Genomic DNA, 22627 nt, shown 5'->3' with positions numbered 1-22627 from the left:
TAAAAACAATAATGACAGAACTAACTCCATCAAGAACAATATCAATAAACTTCAACAATCCTGAATTTCCAACCTTGGTCATCAAGATAGACTCCTCCGACCACGTGGAGGGGTCTGAAACGCCGACACCTAGCAGGAAGATTTCATCACGGAGAATCAATCATACCATGATGTTAACCCGTATTACCGACGACGACTTACTTGTATAAAAAAGGCAACGGTGGATAGTGATTTTGAATTCCATGGCTGTGACCGTATTATTTGGTATTTTGTTTATAAACGATCTGATGAAGATTATTTTGTTTTCACTTACCCAGGTGAATTTAACTGGTTACTTCATGGGAAAATTAACCACGAACATAAAAACGCACTACAACGACTATGGCAATGCTTTCACGAGTCTGATCGCAGCGGAAATCATTAAACAAATTGAAAAATGAAATCAATTCGTATCCGACATGGAATATATCAACCAGCGAGCAATTCAGGCAATAATTAATACTAAAAATATCTCCCACAAACAACGATTTTGGACGCGTATTCGATAACAGAAGCTGAACTACCAAATTTTAAACTTCCAGGATATAACGCAAACAAACTAAGAAAATCCGTCAACGATATGATTGATGAGTTCTTTCCTAGTGGAGAAACCACCATTTGAAAAAAGAAGAAATAAATAATGACAGAACTACTTCAGCAGATAGCTGCAAATACAACTTCAGCAAGGATCACAATGTTAACAGTAAGCACAGACAGATACGGGGTTATATTCTACGCTCAACAAATTTGTACACCCTCCCCAAATCAATAACAGTATTAGCGCCGTACGGTCACGGATAACCGTACGGTCACGGATAACATCCCTGTGTTTACTGACAGCGGAAAAATCAGGGATTCAAGTATATCGTTTACAAACATCAGAGATGAAATCATACAGAGAGATGCTAATCGCTTAAAAAATACCTGCGACACAATGACAGGTCAACTCAACATGAACGGAAACAAAATAGTGGTTTTAAGAGATCCAACATCCGACGAACATGCCGCGAAGAAAAAAGTATGTTGACGTTAACTACAGCACCGTAGACAATAAATTATCCACGTTGCGGGCCGATTATGATGTTCACGCAAGCGCGTTTACAAATCTCCATAGAAATTTTAGAAAAATTAATGAAACCGCAGAGGAATTTTTCGGTACCCGCTGATATGAAACTTTTCTGATATCAAGACAAATATTGACGCGATTAAGAAAACACAAGAAGATGTCGTAAGTGGAATTCCTGGGGATTGTTAACAAAATTATCTGATTAAAGTCCCACCGGAGTTACTCCCGGGCATATTAACAACATAGTATACACAGTATCATCTGGATTCGCAACATAGTCAAAATAAAATAATACTATCAAATATACCGCAACAGTCACTGGAGTGTATAGACTGTCTGTGTTCAGTGCTGCAAAATTTGAGATATTTACAACGTATCCCTGGCGACATTCCACCGACAAGTTTTCCGGGGTTGTGTCTATCATATTAAAGAGCGGAAACGAAGAAACATTTATACTGGAAGCAGCTGATAAGAAATTAACCGCAACATGTTACTGGTGGTGTCTAGAATTTGTAGCTGAAACACCTCAAATGGTTACTGCGTAAAATAATAATGGCGTTGACAAAGTCAATGACAGCATCAACAACATTAGATGCGTACCAATATAGATACGATCAAGTACGCGAATGGCAATCAGAGTTAAAAAATACCATCAACAAGTAAACAACAAAAGTAAAAAATACCGGCGACGTGTAATCGTGCTGGATGCGTCAGTTTATTCGGTATCCGCGGTAGTTGCATCCACCGGAGTAGTATTATAAGCGCTGACACCAGTAACAACACGCCCATATTCGAAATTATCGTCGTTGATGTCATCAAGTCTCAGCGACGATAAAATATCAGATTCCGAATTCGCGTTAATGACAAAGACATACGACGAAGTAATGACCACCATTTTAAAGGGAGAAGAAAAACAATAATGACAGAACTAACTCCATCAAGAACAATATCAATAAACTTCAACAATCCTGAATTTCCAACCTTGGTCATCAAGATAGACTCCTCCGACCACGTGGAGGGGTCTGAAACGCCGACACCTAGCAGGGGAAGATTTCATCACGGAGAATCAATCATACCATGATGTTAACCCGTATTACCGACGACGACTTACTTGTATAAAAAATGCAACGGTGGATAGTGATTTTGAATTCCATGGCAGTGACCGTATTATTTGGTATTTTGTTTATAAACGATCTGATGAAGATTATTTTGTTTTCACTTACCCAGGTGAATTTACTGGTTACTTCATGGAAATTAACCACGAACATAAAAACGCACTACAACGACTATGGCAATGCTTTCACGAGTCTGATCGCAGCGAAATCATTAAACAAATTGAAAAATGAAATCAATTCGTATCCGACATGGAATATATCAACCAGCGAGCAATTCAGGCAATAATTAATACTAAAAATATCTCCCACAAACAACGATTTTGGACGCGTATTCGATAACAGAAGCTGAACTACCAAATTTTAAACTTCCAGGATATAACGCAAACAAACTAAGAAAATCCGTCAACGATATGATTGATGAGTTCTTTCCTAGTGGAGAAACCACCATTTGAAAAAAGAAGAAATAAATAATGACAGAACTACTTCAGCAGATAGCTGCAAATACAACTTCAGCAAGGATCACAATGTTAACAGTAAGCACAGACAGATACGGGGTTATATTCTACGCTCAACAAATTTGTACACCCTCCCCAAATCAATAACAGTATTAGCGCCGTACGGTCACGGATAACCGTACGGTCACGGATAACATCCCTGTGTTTACTGACAGCGGAAAAATAAGGGATTCAAGTATATCGTTTACAAACATCAGAGATGAAATCATACAGAGAGATGCTAATCGCTTAAAAAATACCTGCGACACAATGACAGGTCAACTCAACATGAACGGAAACAAAATAGTGGTTTTAAGAGATCCAACATCCGACGAACATGCCGCGAAGAAAAAGTATGTTGACGTTAACTACAGCACCGTAGACAATAAATTATCCACGTTGCTGGCCGATTATGATGTTCACGCAAGCGCGTTTACAAATCTCTATAGAAATTTTAGAAAAAATTAATGAAACCGCAGACGAATTCTTTGGTACCCGCTGATATGAAACTTTCTGATATCAAGACAAATATTGACGCGATTAAGAAAACACAAGAAGATGTCGTAAGTGGAATTCCTGGGATTGTTAACAAAATTATCTGATTAAAGTTCCCACCGGGAGTTACTCCCGGGCATATTAACAACATAGTATACACAGTATCATCTGGATTCGCAACATAGTCAAAATAAAATAATACTATCAAATATACCGCAACAGTCACTGGAGTGTATAGACTGTCTGTGTTCAGTGCTGCAAAATTTGAGATATTTACAACGTATCCCTGGCGACATTCCACCGACAAAGTTTTCCGGGGTTGTGTCTATCATATTAAAGAGCGGAAACGAAGAAACATTTATACTGGAAGCAGCTGATAAGAAATTAACCGCAACATGTTACTGGTGGTGTCTAGAATTTGTAGCTGAAACACTCAAATGGTTACTGCGTAAAATAATAATGGCGTTGACAAAGTCAATGACAGCATCAACAACATTAGATGCGTACCAATATAGATACGATCAAGTACGCGAATGGCAATCAGAGTTAAAAAATACCATCAACAAGTAAACAACAAAAGTAAAAAATACCGGCGACGTGTAATCGTGCTGGATGCGTCAGTTTATTCGGTATCCGCGGTAGTTGCATCCACCGGAGTAGTATTATAAGCGCTGACACCAGTAACAACACGCCCATATTCGAAATTATCGTCGTTGATGTCATCAAGTCTCAGCGACGAAAAAATATCAGATTCCGAATTCGCGTTAATGACAAAGACATACGACGAAGTAATGACCACCATTTAAAGGAGAAGAAAAACAATAATGACAGAACTAACTCCATCAAGAACAATATCAATAAACTTCAACAATCCTGAATTTCCAACCTTGGTCATCAAGATAGACTCCTCCGACCACGTGGAGGGGTCTGAAACGCCGACACCTAGCAGGGAAGATTTCATCACGGAGAATCAATCATACCATGATGTTAACCGTATTACCGACGACGACTTACTTGTATAAAAAAGGCAACGGTGGATAGTGATTTTGAATTCCATGGCTGTGACCGTATTATTTGGTATTTTGTTTATAAACGATCTGATGAAGATTATTTTGTTTTCACTTACCCAGGTGAATTTACTGGTTACTTCATGGAAATTAACCACGAACATAAAAACGCACTACAACGACTATGGCAATGCTTTCACGAGTCTGATCGCAGCGAAATCATTAAACAAATTGAAAAATGAAATCAATTCGTATCCGACATGGAATATATCAACCAGCGAGCAATTCAGGCAATAATTAATACTAAAAATATCTCCCACAAACAACGATTTTGGACGCGTATTCGATAACAGAAGCTGAACTACCAAATTTTAAACTTCCAGGATATAACGCAAACAAACTAAGAAAATCCGTCAACGATATGATTGATGAGTTCTTTCCTAGTGGAGAAACCACCATTTGAAAAAAGAAGAAATAAATAATGACAGAACTACTTCAGCAGATAGCTGCAAATACAACTTCAGCAAGGATCACAATGTTAACAGTAAGCACAGACAGATACGGGGTTATATTCTACGCTCAACAAATTTGTACACCCTCCCCAAATCAATAACAGTATTAGCGCCGTACGGTCACGGATAACCGTACGGTCACGGATAACATCCCTGTGTTTACTGACAGCGGAAAAATCAGGGATTCAAGTATATCGTTTACAAACATCAGAGATGAAATCATACAGAGAGATGCTAATCGCTTAAAAAATACCTGCGACACAATGACAGGTCAACTCAACATGAACGGAAACAAAATAGTGGTTTTAAGAGATCCAACATCCGACGAACATGCCGCGAAGAAAAAGTATGTTGACGTTAACTACAGCACCGTAGACAATAAATTATCCACGTTGCGGGCCGATTATGATGTTCACGCAAGCGCGTTTACAAATCTCCATAGAAATTTTAGAAAAATTAATGAAACCGCAGAGGAATTTTTCGGTACCCGCTGATATGAAACTTTCTGATATCAAGACAAATATTGACGCGATTAAGAAAACACAAGAAGATGTCGTAAGTGGAATTCCTGGGATTGTTAACAAAATTATCTGATTAAAGTCCCACCGGGAGTTACTCCCGGGCATATTAACAACATAGTATACACAGTATCATCTGGATTCGCAACATAGTCAAAATAAAATAATACTATCAAATATACCGCAACAGTCACTGGAGTGTATAGACTGTCTGTGTTCAGTGCTGCAAAATTTGAGATATTTACAACGTATCCCTGGCGACATTCCACCGACAAGTTTTCCGGGGTTGTGTCTATCATATTAAAGAGCGGAAACGAAGAAACATTTATACTGGAAGCAGCTGATAAGAAATTAACCGCAACATGTTACTGGTGGTGTCTAGAATTTGTAGCTGAAACACCTCAAATGGTTACTGCGTAAAATAATAATGGCGTTGACAAAGTCAATGACAGCATCAACAACATTAGATGCGTACCAATATAGATACGATCAAGTACGCGAATGGCAATCAGAGTTAAAAAATACCATCAACAAGTAAACAACAAAAGTAAAAAATACCGGCGACGTGTAATCGTGCTGGATGCGTCAGTTTATTCGGTATCCGCGGTAGTTGCATCCACCGGAGTAGTATTATAAGCGCTGACACCAGTAACAACACGCCCATATTCGAAATTATCGTCGTTGATGTCATCAAGTCTCAGCGACGATAAAATATCAGATTCCGAATTCGCGTTAATGACAAAGACATACGACGAAGTAATGACCACCATTTAAAGGAGAAGAAAAACAATAATGACAGAACTAACTCCATCAAGAACAATATCAATAAACTTCAACAATCCTGAATTTCCAACCTTGGTCATCAAGATAGACTCCTCCGACCACGTGGAGGGGTCTGAAACGCCGACACCTAGCAGGGAAGATTTCATCACGGAGAATCAATCATACCATGATGTTAACCCGTATTACCGACGACGACTTACTTGTATAAAAAATGCAACGGTGGATAGTGATTTTGAATTCCATGGCAGTGACCGTATTATTTGGTATTTTGTTTATAAACGATCTGATGAAGATTATTTTGTTTTCACTTACCCAGGTGAATTTACTGGTTACTTCATGGAAATTAACCACGAACATAAAAACGCACTACAACGACTATGGCAATGCTTTCACGAGTCTGATCGCAGCGAAATCATTAAACAAATTGAAAAATGAAATCAATTCGTATCCGACATGGAATATATCAACCAGCGAGCAATTCAGGCAATAATTAATACTAAAAATATCTCCCACAAACAACGATTTTGGACGCGTATTCGATAACAGAAGCTGAACTACCAAATTTTAAACTTCCAGGATATAACGCAAACAAACTAAGAAAATCCGTCAACGATATGATTGATGAGTTCTTTCCTAGTGGAGAAACCACCATTTGAAAAAAGAAGAAATAAATAATGACAGAACTACTTCAGCAGATAGCTGCAAATACAACTTCAGCAAGGATCACAATGTTAACAGTAAGCACAGACAGATACGGGGTTATATTCTACGCTCAACAAATTTGTACACCCTCCCCAAATCAATAACAGTATTAGCGCCGTACGGTCACGGATAACCGTACGGTCACGGATAACATCCCTGTGTTTACTGACAGCGGAAAAATCAGGGATTCAAGTATATCGTTTACAAACATCAGAGATGAAATCATACAGAGAGATGCTAATCGCTTAAAAAATACCTGCGACACAATGACAGGTCAACTCAACATGAACGGAAACAAAATAGTGGTTTTAAGAGATCCAACATCCGACGAACATGCCGCGAAGAAAAAGTATGTTGACGTTAACTACAGCACCGTAGACAATAAATTATCCACGTTGCTGGCCGATTATGATGTTCACGCAAGCGCGTTTACAAATCTCTATAGAAATTTTAGAAAAATTAATGAAACCGCAGACGAATTCTTTGGTACCCGCTGATATGAAACTTTCTGATATCAAGACAAATATTGACGCGATTAAGAAAACACAAGAAGATGTCGTAAGTGGAATTCCTGGGATTGTTAACAAAATTATCTGATTAAAGTCCCACCGGGAGTTACTCCCGGGCATATTAACAACATAGTATACACAGTATCATCTGGATTCGCAACATAGTCAAAATAAAATAATACTATCAAATATACCGCAACAGTCACTGGAGTGTATAGACTGTCTGTGTTCAGTGCTGCAAAATTTGAGATATTTACAACGTATCCCTGGCGACATTCCACCGACAAGTTTTCCGGGGTTGTGTCTATCATATTAAAGAGCGGAAACGAAGAAACATTTATACTGGAAGCAGCTGATAAGAAATTAACCGCAACATGTTACTGGTGGTGTCTAGAATTTGTAGCTGAAACACCTCAAATGGTTACTGCGTAAAATAATAATGGCGTTGACAAAGTCAATGACAGCATCAACAACATTAGATGCGTACCAATATAGATACGATCAAGTACGCGAATGGCAATCAGAGTTAAAAAATACCATCAACAAGTAAACAACAAAAGTAAAAAATACCGGCGACGTGTAATCGTGCTGGATGCGTCAGTTTATTCGGTATCCGCGGTAGTTGCATCCACCGGAGTAGTATTATAAGCGCTGACACCAGTAACAACACGCCCATATTCGAAATTATCGTCGTTGATGTCATCAAGTCTCAGCGACGAAAAAATATCAGATTCCGAATTCGCGTTAATGACAAAGACATACGACGAAGTAATGACCACCATTTAAAGGAGAAGAAAAACAATAATGACAGAACTAACTCCATCAAGAACAATATCAATAAACTTCAACAATCCTGAATTTCCAACCTTGGTCATCAAGATAGACTCCTCCGACCACGTGGAGGGGTCTGAAACGCCGACACCTAGCAGGGAAGATTTCATCACGGAGAATCAATCATACCATGATGTTAACCCGTATTACCGACGACGACTTACTTGTATAAAAAAGGCAACGGTGGATAGTGATTTTGAATTCCATGGCTGTGACCGTATTATTTGGTATTTTGTTTATAAACGATCTGATGAAGATTATTTTGTTTTCACTTACCCAGGTGAATTTACTGGTTACTTCATGGAAATTAACCACGAACATAAAAACGCACTACAACGACTATGGCAATGCTTTCACGAGTCTGATCGCAGCGAAATCATTAAACAAATTGAAAAATGAAATCAATTCGTATCCGACATGGAATATATCAACCAGCGAGCAATTCAGGCAATAATTAATACTAAAAATATCTCCCACAAACAACGATTTTGGACGCGTATTCGATAACAGAAGCTGAACTACCAAATTTTAAACTTCCAGGATATAACGCAAACAAACTAAGAAAATCCGTCAACGATATGATTGATGAGTTCTTTCCTAGTGGAGAAACCACCATTTGAAAAAAGAAGAAATAAATAATGACAGAACTACTTCAGCAGATAGCTGCAAATACAACTTCAGCAAGGATCACAATGTTAACAGTAAGCACAGACAGATACGGGGTTATATTCTACGCTCAACAAATTTGTACACCCTCCCCAAATCAATAACAGTATTAGCGCCGTACGGTCACGGATAACCGTACGGTCACGGATAACATCCCTGTGTTTACTGACAGCGGAAAAATCAGGGATTCAAGTATATCGTTTACAAACATCAGAGATGAAATCATACAGAGAGATGCTAATCGCTTAAAAAATACCTGCGACACAATGACAGGTCAACTCAACATGAACGGAAACAAAATAGTGGTTTTAAGAGATCCAACATCCGACGAACATGCCGCGAAGAAAAAGTATGTTGACGTTAACTACAGCACCGTAGACAATAAATTATCCACGTTGCGGGCCGATTATGATGTTCACGCAAGCGCGTTTACAAATCTCCATAGAAATTTTAGAAAAATTAATGAAACCGCAGAGGAATTTTTCGGTACCCGCTGATATGAAACTTTCTGATATCAAGACAAATATTGACGCGATTAAGAAAACACAAGAAGATGTCGTAAGTGGAATTCCTGGGATTGTTAACAAAATTATCTGATTAAAGTCCCACCGGGAGTTACTCCCGGGCATATTAACAACATAGTATACACAGTATCATCTGGATTCGCAACATAGTCAAAATAAAATAATACTATCAAATATACCGCAACAGTCACTGGAGTGTATAGACTGTCTGTGTTCAGTGCTGCAAAATTTGAGATATTTACAACGTATCCCTGGCGACATTCCACCGACAAGTTTTCCGGGGTTGTGTCTATCATATTAAAGAGCGGAAACGAAGAAACATTTATACTGGAAGCAGCTGATAAGAAATTAACCGCAACATGTTACTGGTGGTGTCTAGAATTTGTAGCTGAAACACCTCAAATGGTTACTGCGTAAAATAATAATGGCGTTGACAAAGTCAATGACAGCATCAACAACATTAGATGCGTACCAATATAGATACGATCAAGTACGCGAATGGCAATCAGAGTTAAAAAATACCATCAACAAGTAAACAACAAAAGTAAAAAATACCGGCGACGTGTAATCGTGCTGGATGCGTCAGTTTATTCGGTATCCGCGGTAGTTGCATCCACCGGAGTAGTATTATAAGCGCTGACACCAGTAACAACACGCCCATATTCGAAATTATCGTCGTTGATGTCATCAAGTCTCAGCGACGATAAAATATCAGATTCCGAATTCGCGTTAATGACAAAGACATACGACGAAGTAATGACCACCATTTAAAGGAGAAGAAAAACAATAATGACAGAACTAACTCCATCAAGAACAATATCAATAAACTTCAACAATCCTGAATTTCCAACCTTGGTCATCAAGATAGACTCCTCCGACCACGTGGAGGGGTCTGAAACGCCGACACCTAGCAGGGAAGATTTCATCACGGAGAATCAATCATACCATGATGTTAACCCGTATTACCGACGACGACTTACTTGTATAAAAAATGCAACGGTGGATAGTGATTTTGAATTCCATGGCAGTGACCGTATTATTTGGTATTTTGTTTATAAACGATCTGATGAAGATTATTTTGTTTTCACTTACCCAGGTGAATTTACTGGTTACTTCATGGAAATTAACCACGAACATAAAAACGCACTACAACGACTATGGCAATGCTTTCACGAGTCTGATCGCAGCGAAATCATTAAACAAATTGAAAAATGAAATCAATTCGTATCCGACATGGAATATATCAACCAGCGAGCAATTCAGGCAATAATTAATACTAAAAATATCTCCCACAAACAACGATTTTGGACGCGTATTCGATAACAGAAGCTGAACTACCAAATTTTAAACTTCCAGGATATAACGCAAACAAACTAAGAAAATCCGTCAACGATATGATTGATGAGTTCTTTCCTAGTGGAGAAACCACCATTTGAAAAAAGAAGAAATAAATAATGACAGAACTACTTCAGCAGATAGCTGCAAATACAACTTCAGCAAGGATCACAATGTTAACAGTAAGCACAGACAGATACGGGGTTATATTCTACGCTCAACAAATTTGTACACCCTCCCCAAATCAATAACAGTATTAGCGCCGTACGGTCACGGATAACCGTACGGTCACGGATAACATCCCTGTGTTTACTGACAGCGGAAAAATCAGGGATTCAAGTATATCGTTTACAAACATCAGAGATGAAATCATACAGAGAGATGCTAATCGCTTAAAAAATACCTGCGACACAATGACAGGTCAACTCAACATGAACGGAAACAAAATAGTGGTTTTAAGAGATCCAACATCCGACGAACATGCCGCGAAGAAAAAGTATGTTGACGTTAACTACAGCACCGTAGACAATAAATTATCCACGTTGCTGGCCGATTATGATGTTCACGCAAGCGCGTTTACAAATCTCTATAGAAATTTTAGAAAAATTAATGAAACCGCAGACGAATTCTTTGGTACCCGCTGATATGAAACTTTCTGATATCAAGACAAATATTGACGCGATTAAGAAAACACAAGAAGATGTCGTAAGTGGAATTCCTGGGATTGTTAACAAAATTATCTGATTAAAGTCCCACCGGGAGTTACTCCCGGGCATATTAACAACATAGTATACACAGTATCATCTGGATTCGCAACATAGTCAAAATAAAATAATACTATCAAATATACCGCAACAGTCACTGGAGTGTATAGACTGTCTGTGTTCAGTGCTGCAAAATTTGAGATATTTACAACGTATCCCTGGCGACATTCCACCGACAAGTTTTCCGGGGTTGTGTCTATCATATTAAAGAGCGGAAACGAAGAAACATTTATACTGGAAGCAGCTGATAAGAAATTAACCGCAACATGTTACTGGTGGTGTCTAGAATTTGTAGCTGAAACACCTCAAATGGTTACTGCGTAAAATAATAATGGCGTTGACAAAGTCAATGACAGCATCAACAACATTAGATGCGTACCAATATAGATACGATCAAGTACGCGAATGGCAATCAGAGTTAAAAAATACCATCAACAAGTAAACAACAAAAGTAAAAAATACCGGCGACGTGTAATCGTGCTGGATGCGTCAGTTTATTCGGTATCCGCGGTAGTTGCATCCACCGGAGTAGTATTATAAGCGCTGACACCAGTAACAACACGCCCATATTCGAAATTATCGTCGTTGATGTCATCAAGTCTCAGCGACGAAAAAATATCAGATTCCGAATTCGCGTTAATGACAAAGACATACGACGAAGTAATGACCACCATTTAAAGGAGAAGAAAAACAATAATGACAGAACTAACTCCATCAAGAACAATATCAATAAACTTCAACAATCCTGAATTTCCAACCTTGGTCATCAAGATAGACTCCTCCGACCACGTGGAGGGGTCTGAAACGCCGACACCTAGCAGGGAAGATTTCATCACGGAGAATCAATCATACCATGATGTTAACCCGTATTACCGACGACGACTTACTTGTATAAAAAAGGCAACGGTGGATAGTGATTTTGAATTCCATGGCTGTGACCGTATTATTTGGTATTTTGTTTATAAACGATCTGATGAAGATTATTTTGTTTTCACTTACCCAGGTGAATTTACTGGTTACTTCATGGAAATTAACCACGAACATAAAAACGCACTACAACGACTATGGCAATGCTTTCACGAGTCTGATCGCAGCGAAATCATTAAACAAATTGAAAAATGAAATCAATTCGTATCCGACATGGAATATATCAACCAGCGAGCAATTCAGGCAATAATTAATACTAAAAATATCTCCCACAAACAACGATTTTGGACGCGTATTCGATAACAGAAGCTGAACTACCAAATTTTAAACTTCCAGGATATAACGCAAACAAACTAAGAAAATCCGTCAACGATATGATTGATGAGTTCTTTCCTAGTGGAGAAACCACCATTTGAAAAAAGAAGAAATAAATAATGACAGAACTACTTCAGCAGATAGCTGCAAATACAACTTCAGCAAGGATCACAATGTTAACAGTAAGCACAGACAGATACGGGGTTATATTCTACGCTCAACAAATTTGTACACCCTCCCCAAATCAATAACAGTATTAGCGCCGTACGGTCACGGATAACCGTACGGTCACGGATAACATCCCTGTGTTTACTGACAGCGGAAAAATCAGGGATTCAAGTATATCGTTTACAAACATCAGAGATGAAATCATACAGAGAGATGCTAATCGCTTAAAAAATACCTGCGACACAATGACAGGTCAACTCAACATGAACGGAAACAAAATAGTGGTTTTAAGAGATCCAACATCCGACGAACATGCCGCGAAGAAAAAGTATGTTGACGTTAACTACAGCACCGTAGACAATAAATTATCCACGTTGCGGGCCGATTATGATGTTCACGCAAGCGCGTTTACAAATCTCCATAGAAATTTTAGAAAAATTAATGAAACCGCAGAGGAATTTTTCGGTACCCGCTGATATGAAACTTTCTGATATCAAGACAAATATTGACGCGATTAAGAAAACACAAGAAGATGTCGTAAGTGGAATTCCTGGGATTGTTAACAAAATTATCTGATTAAAGTCCCACCGGGAGTTACTCCCGGGCATATTAACAACATAGTATACACAGTATCATCTGGATTCGCAACATAGTCAAAATAAAATAATACTATCAAATATACCGCAACAGTCACTGGAGTGTATAGACTGTCTGTGTTCAGTGCTGCAAAATTTGAGATATTTACAACGTATCCCTGGCGACATTCCACCGACAAGTTTTCCGGGGTTGTGTCTATCATATTAAAGAGCGGAAACGAAGAAACATTTATACTGGAAGCAGCTGATAAGAAATTAACCGCAACATGTTACTGGTGGTGTCTAGAATTTGTAGCTGAAACACCTCAAATGGTTACTGCGTAAAATAATAATGGCGTTGACAAAGTCAATGACAGCATCAACAACATTAGATGCGTACCAATATAGATACGATCAAGTACGCGAATGGCAATCAGAGTTAAAAAATACCATCAACAAGTAAACAACAAAAGTAAAAAATACCGGCGACGTGTAATCGTGCTGGATGCGTCAGTTTATTCGGTATCCGCGGTAGTTGCATCCACCGGAGTAGTATTATAAGCGCTGACACCAGTAACAACACGCCCATATTCGAAATTATCGTCGTTGATGTCATCAAGTCTCAGCGACGATAAAATATCAGATTCCGAATTCGCGTTAATGACAAAGACATACGACGAAGTAATGACCACCATTTAAAGGAGAAGAAAAACAATAATGACAGAACTAACTCCATCAAGAACAATATCAATAAACTTCAACAATCCTGAATTTCCAACCTTGGTCATCAAGATAGACTCCTCCGACCACGTGGAGGGGTCTGAAACGCCGACACCTAGCAGGGAAGATTTCATCACGGAGAATCAATCATACCATGATGTTAACCCGTATTACCGACGACGACTTACTTGTATAAAAAATGCAACGGTGGATAGTGATTTTGAATTCCATGGCAGTGACCGTATTATTTGGTATTTTGTTTATAAACGATCTGATGAAGATTATTTTGTTTTCACTTACCCAGGTGAATTTACTGGTTACTTCATGGAAATTAACCACGAACATAAAAACGCACTACAACGACTATGGCAATGCTTTCACGAGTCTGATCGCAGCGAAATCATTAAACAAATTGAAAAATGAAATCAATTCGTATCCGACATGGAATATATCAACCAGCGAGCAATTCAGGCAATAATTAATACTAAAAATATCTCCCACAAACAACGATTTTGGACGCGTATTCGATAACAGAAGCTGAACTACCAAATTTTAAACTTCCAGGATATAACGCAAACAAACTAAGAAAATCCGTCAACGATATGATTGATGAGTTCTTTCCTAGTGGAGAAACCACCATTTGAAAAAAGAAGAAATAAATAATGACAGAACTACTTCAGCAGATAGCTGCAAATACAACTTCAGCAAGGATCACAATGTTAACAGTAAGCACAGACAGATACGGGGTTATATTCTACGCTCAACAAATTTGTACACCCTCCCCAAATCAATAACAGTATTAGCGCCGTACGGTCACGGATAACCGTACGGTCACGGATAACATCCCTGTGTTTACTGACAGCGGAAAAATCAGGGATTCAAGTATATCGTTTACAAACATCAGAGATGAAATCATACAGAGAGATGCTAATCGCTTAAAAAATACCTGCGACACAATGACAGGTCAACTCAACATGAACGGAAACAAAATAGTGGTTTTAAGAGATCCAACATCCGACGAACATGCCGCGAAGAAAAAGTATGTTGACGTTAACTACAGCACCGTAGACAATAAATTATCCACGTTGCTGGCCGATTATGATGTTCACGCAAGCGCGTTTACAAATCTCTATAGAAATTTTAGAAAAATTAATGAAACCGCAGACGAATTCTTTGGTACCCGCTGATATGAAACTTTCTGATATCAAGACAAATATTGACGCGATTAAGAAAACACAAGAAGATGTCGTAAGTGGAATTCCTGGGATTGTTAACAAAATTATCTGATTAAAGTCCCACCGGGAGTTACTCCCGGGCATATTAACAACATAGTATACACAGTATCATCTGGATTCGCAACATAGTCAAAATAAAATAATACTATCAAATATACCGCAACAGTCACTGGAGTGTATAGACTGTCTGTGTTCAGTGCTGCAAAATTTGAGATATTTACAACGTATCCCTGGCGACATTCCACCGACAAGTTTTCCGGGGTTGTGTCTATCATATTAAAGAGCGGAAACGAAGAAACATTTATACTGGAAGCAGCTGATAAGAAATTAACCGCAACATGTTACTGGTGGTGTCTAGAATTTGTAGCTGAAACACCTCAAATGGTTACTGCGTAAAATAATAATGGCGTTGACAAAGTCAATGACAGCATCAACAACATTAGATGCGTACCAATATAGATACGATCAAGTACGCGAATGGCAATCAGAGTTAAAAAATACCATCAACAAGTAAACAACAAAAGTAAAAAATACCGGCGACGTGTAATCGTGCTGGATGCGTCAGTTTATTCGGTATCCGCGGTAGTTGCATCCACCGGAGTAGTATTATAAGCGCTGACACCAGTAACAACACGCCCATATTCGAAATTATCGTCGTTGATGTCATCAAGTCTCAGCGACGAAAAAATATCAGATTCCGAATTCGCGTTAATGACAAAGACATACGACGAAGTAATGACCACCATTTAAAGGAGAAGAAAAACAATAATGACAGAACTAACTCCATCAAGAACAATATCAATAAACTTCAACAATCCTGAATTTCCAACCTTGGTCATCAAGATAGACTCCTCCGACCACGTGGAGGGGTCTGAAACGCCGACACCTAGCAGGGAAGATTTCATCACGGAGAATCAATCATACCATGATGTTAACCCGTATTACCGACGACGACTTACTTGTATAAAAAAGGCAACGGTGGATAGTGATTTTGAATTCCATGGCTGTGACCGTATTATTTGGTATTTTGTTTATAAACGATCTGATGAAGATTATTTTGTTTTCACTTACCCAGGTGAATTTACTGGTTACTTCATGGAAATTAACCACGAACATAAAAACGCACTACAACGACTATGGCAATGCTTTCACGAGTCTGATCGCAGCGAAATCATTAAACAAATTGAAAAATGAAATCAATTCGTATCCGACATGGAATATATCAACCAGCGAGCAATTCAGGCAATAATTAATACTAAAAATATCTCCCACAAACAACGATTTTGGACGCGTATTCGATAACAGAAGCTGAACTACCAAATTTTAAACTTCCAGGATATAACGCAAACAAACTAAGAAAATCCGTCAACGATATGATTGATGAGTTCTTTCCTAGTGGAGAAACCACCATTTGAAAAAAGAAGAAATAAATAATGACAGAACTACTTCAGCAGATAGCTGCAAATACAACTTCAGCAAGGATCACAATGTTAACAGTAAGCACAGACAGATACGGGGTTATATTCTACGCTCAACAAATTTGTACACCCTCCCCAAATCAATAACAGTATTAGCGCCGTACGGTCACGGATAACCGTACGGTCACGGATAACATCCCTGTGTTTACTGACAGCGGAAAAATCAGGGATTCAATTATATCGTTTACAAACATCAGAGATGAAATCATACAGAGAGATGCTAATCGCTTAAAAAATACCTGCGACACAATGACAGGTCAACTCAACATGAACGGAAACAAAATAGTGGTTTTAAGAGATCCAACATCCGACGAACATGCCGCGAAGAAAAAGTATGTTGACGTTAACTACAGCACCGTAGACAATAAATTATCCACGTTGCGGGCCGATTATGATGTTCACGCAAGCGCGTTTACAAATCTCCATAGAAATTTTAGAAAAATTAATGAAACCGCAGAGGAATTTTTCGGTACCCGCTGATATGAAACTTTCTGATATCAAGACAAATATTGACGCGATTAAGAAAACACAAGAAGATGTCGTAAGTGGAATTCCTGGGATTGTTAACAAAATTATCTGATTAAAGTCCCACCGGGAGTTACTCCCGGGCATATTAACAACATAGTATACACAGTATCATCTGGATTCGCAACATAGTCAAAATAAAATAATACTATCAAATATACCGCAACAGTCACTGGAGTGTATAGACTGTCTGTGTTCAGTGCTGCAAAATTTGAGATATTTACAACGTATCCCTGGCGACATTCCACCGACAAGTTTTCCGGGGTTGTGTCTATCATATTAAAGAGCGGAAACGAAGAAACATTTATACTGGAAGCAGCTGATAAGAAATTAACCGCAACATGTTACTGGTGGTGTCTAGAATTTGTAGCTGAAACACCTCAAATGGTTACTGCGTAAAATAATAATGGCGTTGACAAAGTCAATGACAGCATCAACAACATTAGATGCGTACCAATATAGATACGATCAAGTACGCGAATGGCAATCAGAGTTAAAAAATACCATCAACAAGTAAACAACAAAAGTAAAAAATACCGGCGACGTGTAATCGTGCTGGATGCGTCAGTTTATTCGGTATCCGCGGTAGTTGCATCCACCGGAGTAGTATTATAAGCGCTGACACCAGTAACAACACGCCCATATTCGAAATTATCGTCGTTGATGTCATCAAGTCTCAGCGACGATAAAATATCAGATTCCGAATTCGCGTTAATGACAAAGACATACGACGAAGTAATGACCACCATTTAAAGGAGAAGAAAAACAATAATGACAGAACTAACTCCATCAAGAACAATATCAATAAACTTCAACAATCCTGAATTTCCAACCTTGGTCATCAAGATAGACTCCTCCGACCACGTGGAGGGGTCTGAAACGCCGACACCTAGCAGGGAAGATTTCATCACGGAGAATCAATCATACCATGATGTTAACCCGTATTACCGACGACGACTTACTTGTATAAAAAATGCAACGGTGGATAGTGATTTTGAATTCCATGGCAGTGACCGTATTATTTGGTATTTTGTTTATAAACGATCTGATGAAGATTATTTTGTTTTCACTTACCCAGGTGAATTTACTGGTTACTTCATGGAAATTAACCACGAACATAAAAACGCACTACAACGACTATGGCAATGCTTTCACGAGTCTGATCGCAGCGAAATCATTAAACAAATTGAAAAATGAAATCAATTCGTATCCGACATGGAATATATCAACCAGCGAGCAATTCAGGCAATAATTAATACTAAAAATATCTCCCACAAACAACGATTTTGGACGCGTATTCGATAACAGAAGCTGAACTACCAAATTTTAAACTTCCAGGATATAACGCAAACAAACTAAGAAAATCCGTCAACGATATGATTGATGAGTTCTTTCCTAGTGGAGAAACCACCATTTGAAAAAAGAAGAAATAAATAATGACAGAACTACTTCAGCAGATAGCTGCAAATACAACTTCAGCAAGGATCACAATGTTAACAGTAAGCACAGACAGATACGGGGTTATATTCTACGCTCAACAAATTTGTACACCCTCCCCAAATCAATAACAGTATTAGCGCCGTACGGTCACGGATAACCGTACGGTCACGGATAACATCCCTGTGTTTACTGACAGCGGAAAAATCAGGGATTCAAGTATATCGTTTACAAACATCAGAGATGAAATCATACAGAGAGATGCTAATCGCTTAAAAAATACCTGCGACACAATGACAGGTCAACTCAACATGAACGGAAACAAAATAGTGGTTTTAAGAGATCCAACATCCGACGAACATGCCGCGAAGAAAAAGTATGTTGACGTTAACTACAGCACCGTAGACAATAAATTATCCACGTTGCTGGCCGATTATGATGTTCACGCAAGCGCGTTTACAAATCTCTATAGAAATTTTAGAAAAATTAATGAAACCGCAGACGAATTCTTTGGTACCCGCTGATATGAAACTTTCTGATATCAAGACAAATATTGACGCGATTAAGAAAACACAAGAAGATGTCGTAAGTGGAATTCCTGGGATTGTTAACAAAATTATCTGATTAAAGTCCCACCGGGAGTTACTCCCGGGCATATTAACAACATAGTATACACAGTATCATCTGGATTCGCAACATAGTCAAAATAAAATAATACTATCAAATATACCGCAACAGTCACTGGAGTGTATAGACTGTCTGTGTTCAGTGCTGCAAAATTTGAGATATTTACAACGTATCCCTGGCGACATTCCACCGACAAGTTTTCCGGGGTTGTGTCTATCATATTAAAGAGCGGAAACGAAGAAACATTTATACTGGAAGCAGCTGATAAGAAATTAACCGCAACATGTTACTGGTGGTGTCTAGAATTTGTAGCTGAAACACCTCAAATGGTTACTGCGTAAAATAATAATGGCGTTGACAAAGTCAATGACAGCATCAACAACATTAGATGCGTACCAATATAGATACGATCAAGTACGCGAATGGCAATCAGAGTTAAAAAATACCATCAACAAGTAAACAACAAAAGTAAAAAATACCGGCGACGTGTAATCGTGCTGGATGCGTCAGTTTATTCGGTATCCGCGGTAGTTGCATCCACCGGAGTAGTATTATAAGCGCTGACACCAGTAACAACACGCCCATATTCGAAATTATCGTCGTTGATGTCATCAAGTCTCAGCGACGAAAAAATATCAGATTCCGAATTCGCGTTAATGACAAAGACATACGACGAAGTAATGACCACCATTTAAAGGAGAAGAAAAACAATAATGACAGAACTAACTCCATCAAGAACAATATCAATAAACTTCAACAATCCTGAATTTCCAACCTTGGTCATCAAGATAGACTCCTCCGACCACGTGGAGGGGTCTGAAACGCCGACACCTAGCAGGGAAGATTTCATCACGGAGAATCAATCATACCATGATGTTAACCCGTATTACCGACGACGACTTACTTGTATAAAAAAGGCAACGGTGGATAGTGATTTTGAATTCCATGGCTGTGACCGTATTATTTGGTATTTTGTTTATAAACGATCTGATGAAGATTATTTTGTTTTCACTTACCCAGGTGAATTTACTGGTTACTTCATGGAAATTAACCACGAACATAAAAACGCACTACAACGACTATGGCAATGCTTTCACGAGTCTGATCGCAGCGAAATCATTAAACAAATTGAAAAATGAAATCAATTCGTATCCGACATGGAATATATCAACCAGCGAGCAATTCAGGCAATAATTAATACTAAAAATATCTCCCACAAACAACGATTTTGGACGCGTATTCGATAACAGAAGCTGAACTACCAAATTTTAAACTTCCAGGATATAACGCAAACAAACTAAGAAAATCCGTCAACGATATGATTGATGAGTTCTTTCCTAGTGGAGAAACCACCATTTGAAAAAAGAAGAAATAAATAATGACAGAACTACTTCAGCAGATAGCTGCAAATACAACTTCAGCAAGGATCACAATGTTAACAGTAAGCACAGACAGATACGGGGTTATATTCTACGCTCAACAAATTTGTACACCCTCCCCAAATCAATAACAGTATTAGCGCCGTACGGTCACGGATAACCGTACGGTCACGGATAACATCCCTGTGTTTACTGACAGCGGAAAAATCAGGGATTCAAGTATATCGTTTACAAACATCAGAGATGAAATCATACAGAGAGATGCTAATCGCTTAAAAAATACCTGCGACACAATGACAGGTCAACTCAACATGAACGGAAACAAAATAGTGGTTTTAAGAGATCCAACATCCGACGAACATGCCGCGAAGAAAAAGTATGTTGACGTTAACTACAGCACCGTAGACAATAAATTATCCACGTTGCGGGCCGATTATGATGTTCACGCAAGCGCGTTTACAAATCTCCATAGAAATTTTAGAAAAATTAATGAAACCGCAGAGGAATTTTTCGGTACCCGCTGATATGAAACTTTCTGATATCAAGACAAATATTGACGCGATTAAGAAAACACAAGAAGATGTCGTAAGTGGAATTCCTGGGATTGTTAACAAAATTATCTGATTAAAGTCCCACCGGGAGTTACTCCCGGGCATATTAACAACATAGTATACACAGTATCATCTGGATTCGCAACATAGTCAAAATAAAATAATACTATCAAATATACCGCAACAGTCACTGGAGTGTATAGACTGTCTGTGTTCAGTGCTGCAAAATTTGAGATATTTACAACGTATCCCTGGCGACATTCCACCGACAAGTTTTCCGGGGTTGTGTCTATCATATTAAAGAGCGGAAACGAAGAAACATTTATACTGGAAGCAGCTGATAAGAAATTAACCGCAACATGTTACTGGTGGTGTCTAGAATTTGTAGCTGAAACACCTCAAATGGTTACTGCGTAAAATAATAATGGCGTTGACAAAGTCAATGACAGCATCAACAACATTAGATGCGTACCAATATAGATACGATCAAGTACGCGAATGGCAATCAGAGTTAAAAAATACCATCAACAAGTAAACAACAAAAGTAAAAAATACCGGCGACGTGTAATCGTGCTGGATGCGTCAGTTTATTCGGTATCCGCGGTAGTTGCATCCACCGGAGTAGTATTATAAGCGCTGACACCAGTAACAACACGCCCATATTCGAAATTATCGTCGTTGATGTCATCAAGTCTCAGCGACGAAAAAATATCAGATTCCGAATTCGCGTTAATGACAAAGACATACGACGAAGTAATGACCACCATTTAAAGGAGAAGAAAAACAATAATGACAGAACTAACTCCATCAAGAACAATATCAATAAACTTCAACAATCCTGAATTTCCAACCTTGGTCATCAAGATAGACTCCTCCGACCACGTGGAGGGGTCTGAAACGCCGACACCTAGCAGGGAAGATTTCATCACGGAGAATCAATCATACCATGATGTTAACCCGTATTACCGACGACGACTTACTTGTATAAAAAATGCAACGGTGGATAGTGATTTTGAATTCCATGGCAGTGACCGTATTATTTGGTATTTTGTTTATAAACGATCTGATGAAGATTATTTTGTTTTCACTTACCCAGGTGAATTTACTGGTTACTTCATGGAAATTAACCACGAACATAAAAACGCACTACAACGACTATGGCAATGCTTTCACGAGTCTGATCGCAGCGAAATCATTAAACAAATTGAAAAATGAAATCAATTCGTATCCGACATGGAATATATCAACCAGCGAGCAATTCAGGCAATAATTAATACTAAAAATATCTCCCACAAACAACGATTTTGGACGCGTATTCGATAACAGAAGC

This window comes from Sinohyriopsis cumingii, chromosome 4 (genome assembly GCF_028554795.1).
Source record: "Sinohyriopsis cumingii isolate HCF-2022 chromosome 4, ASM2855479v2, whole genome shotgun sequence".
Taxonomy (NCBI): Eukaryota; Metazoa; Mollusca; class Bivalvia; order Unionida; family Unionidae; genus Sinohyriopsis; species Sinohyriopsis cumingii.
This window is presented reverse-complemented; position numbering follows the sequence as displayed.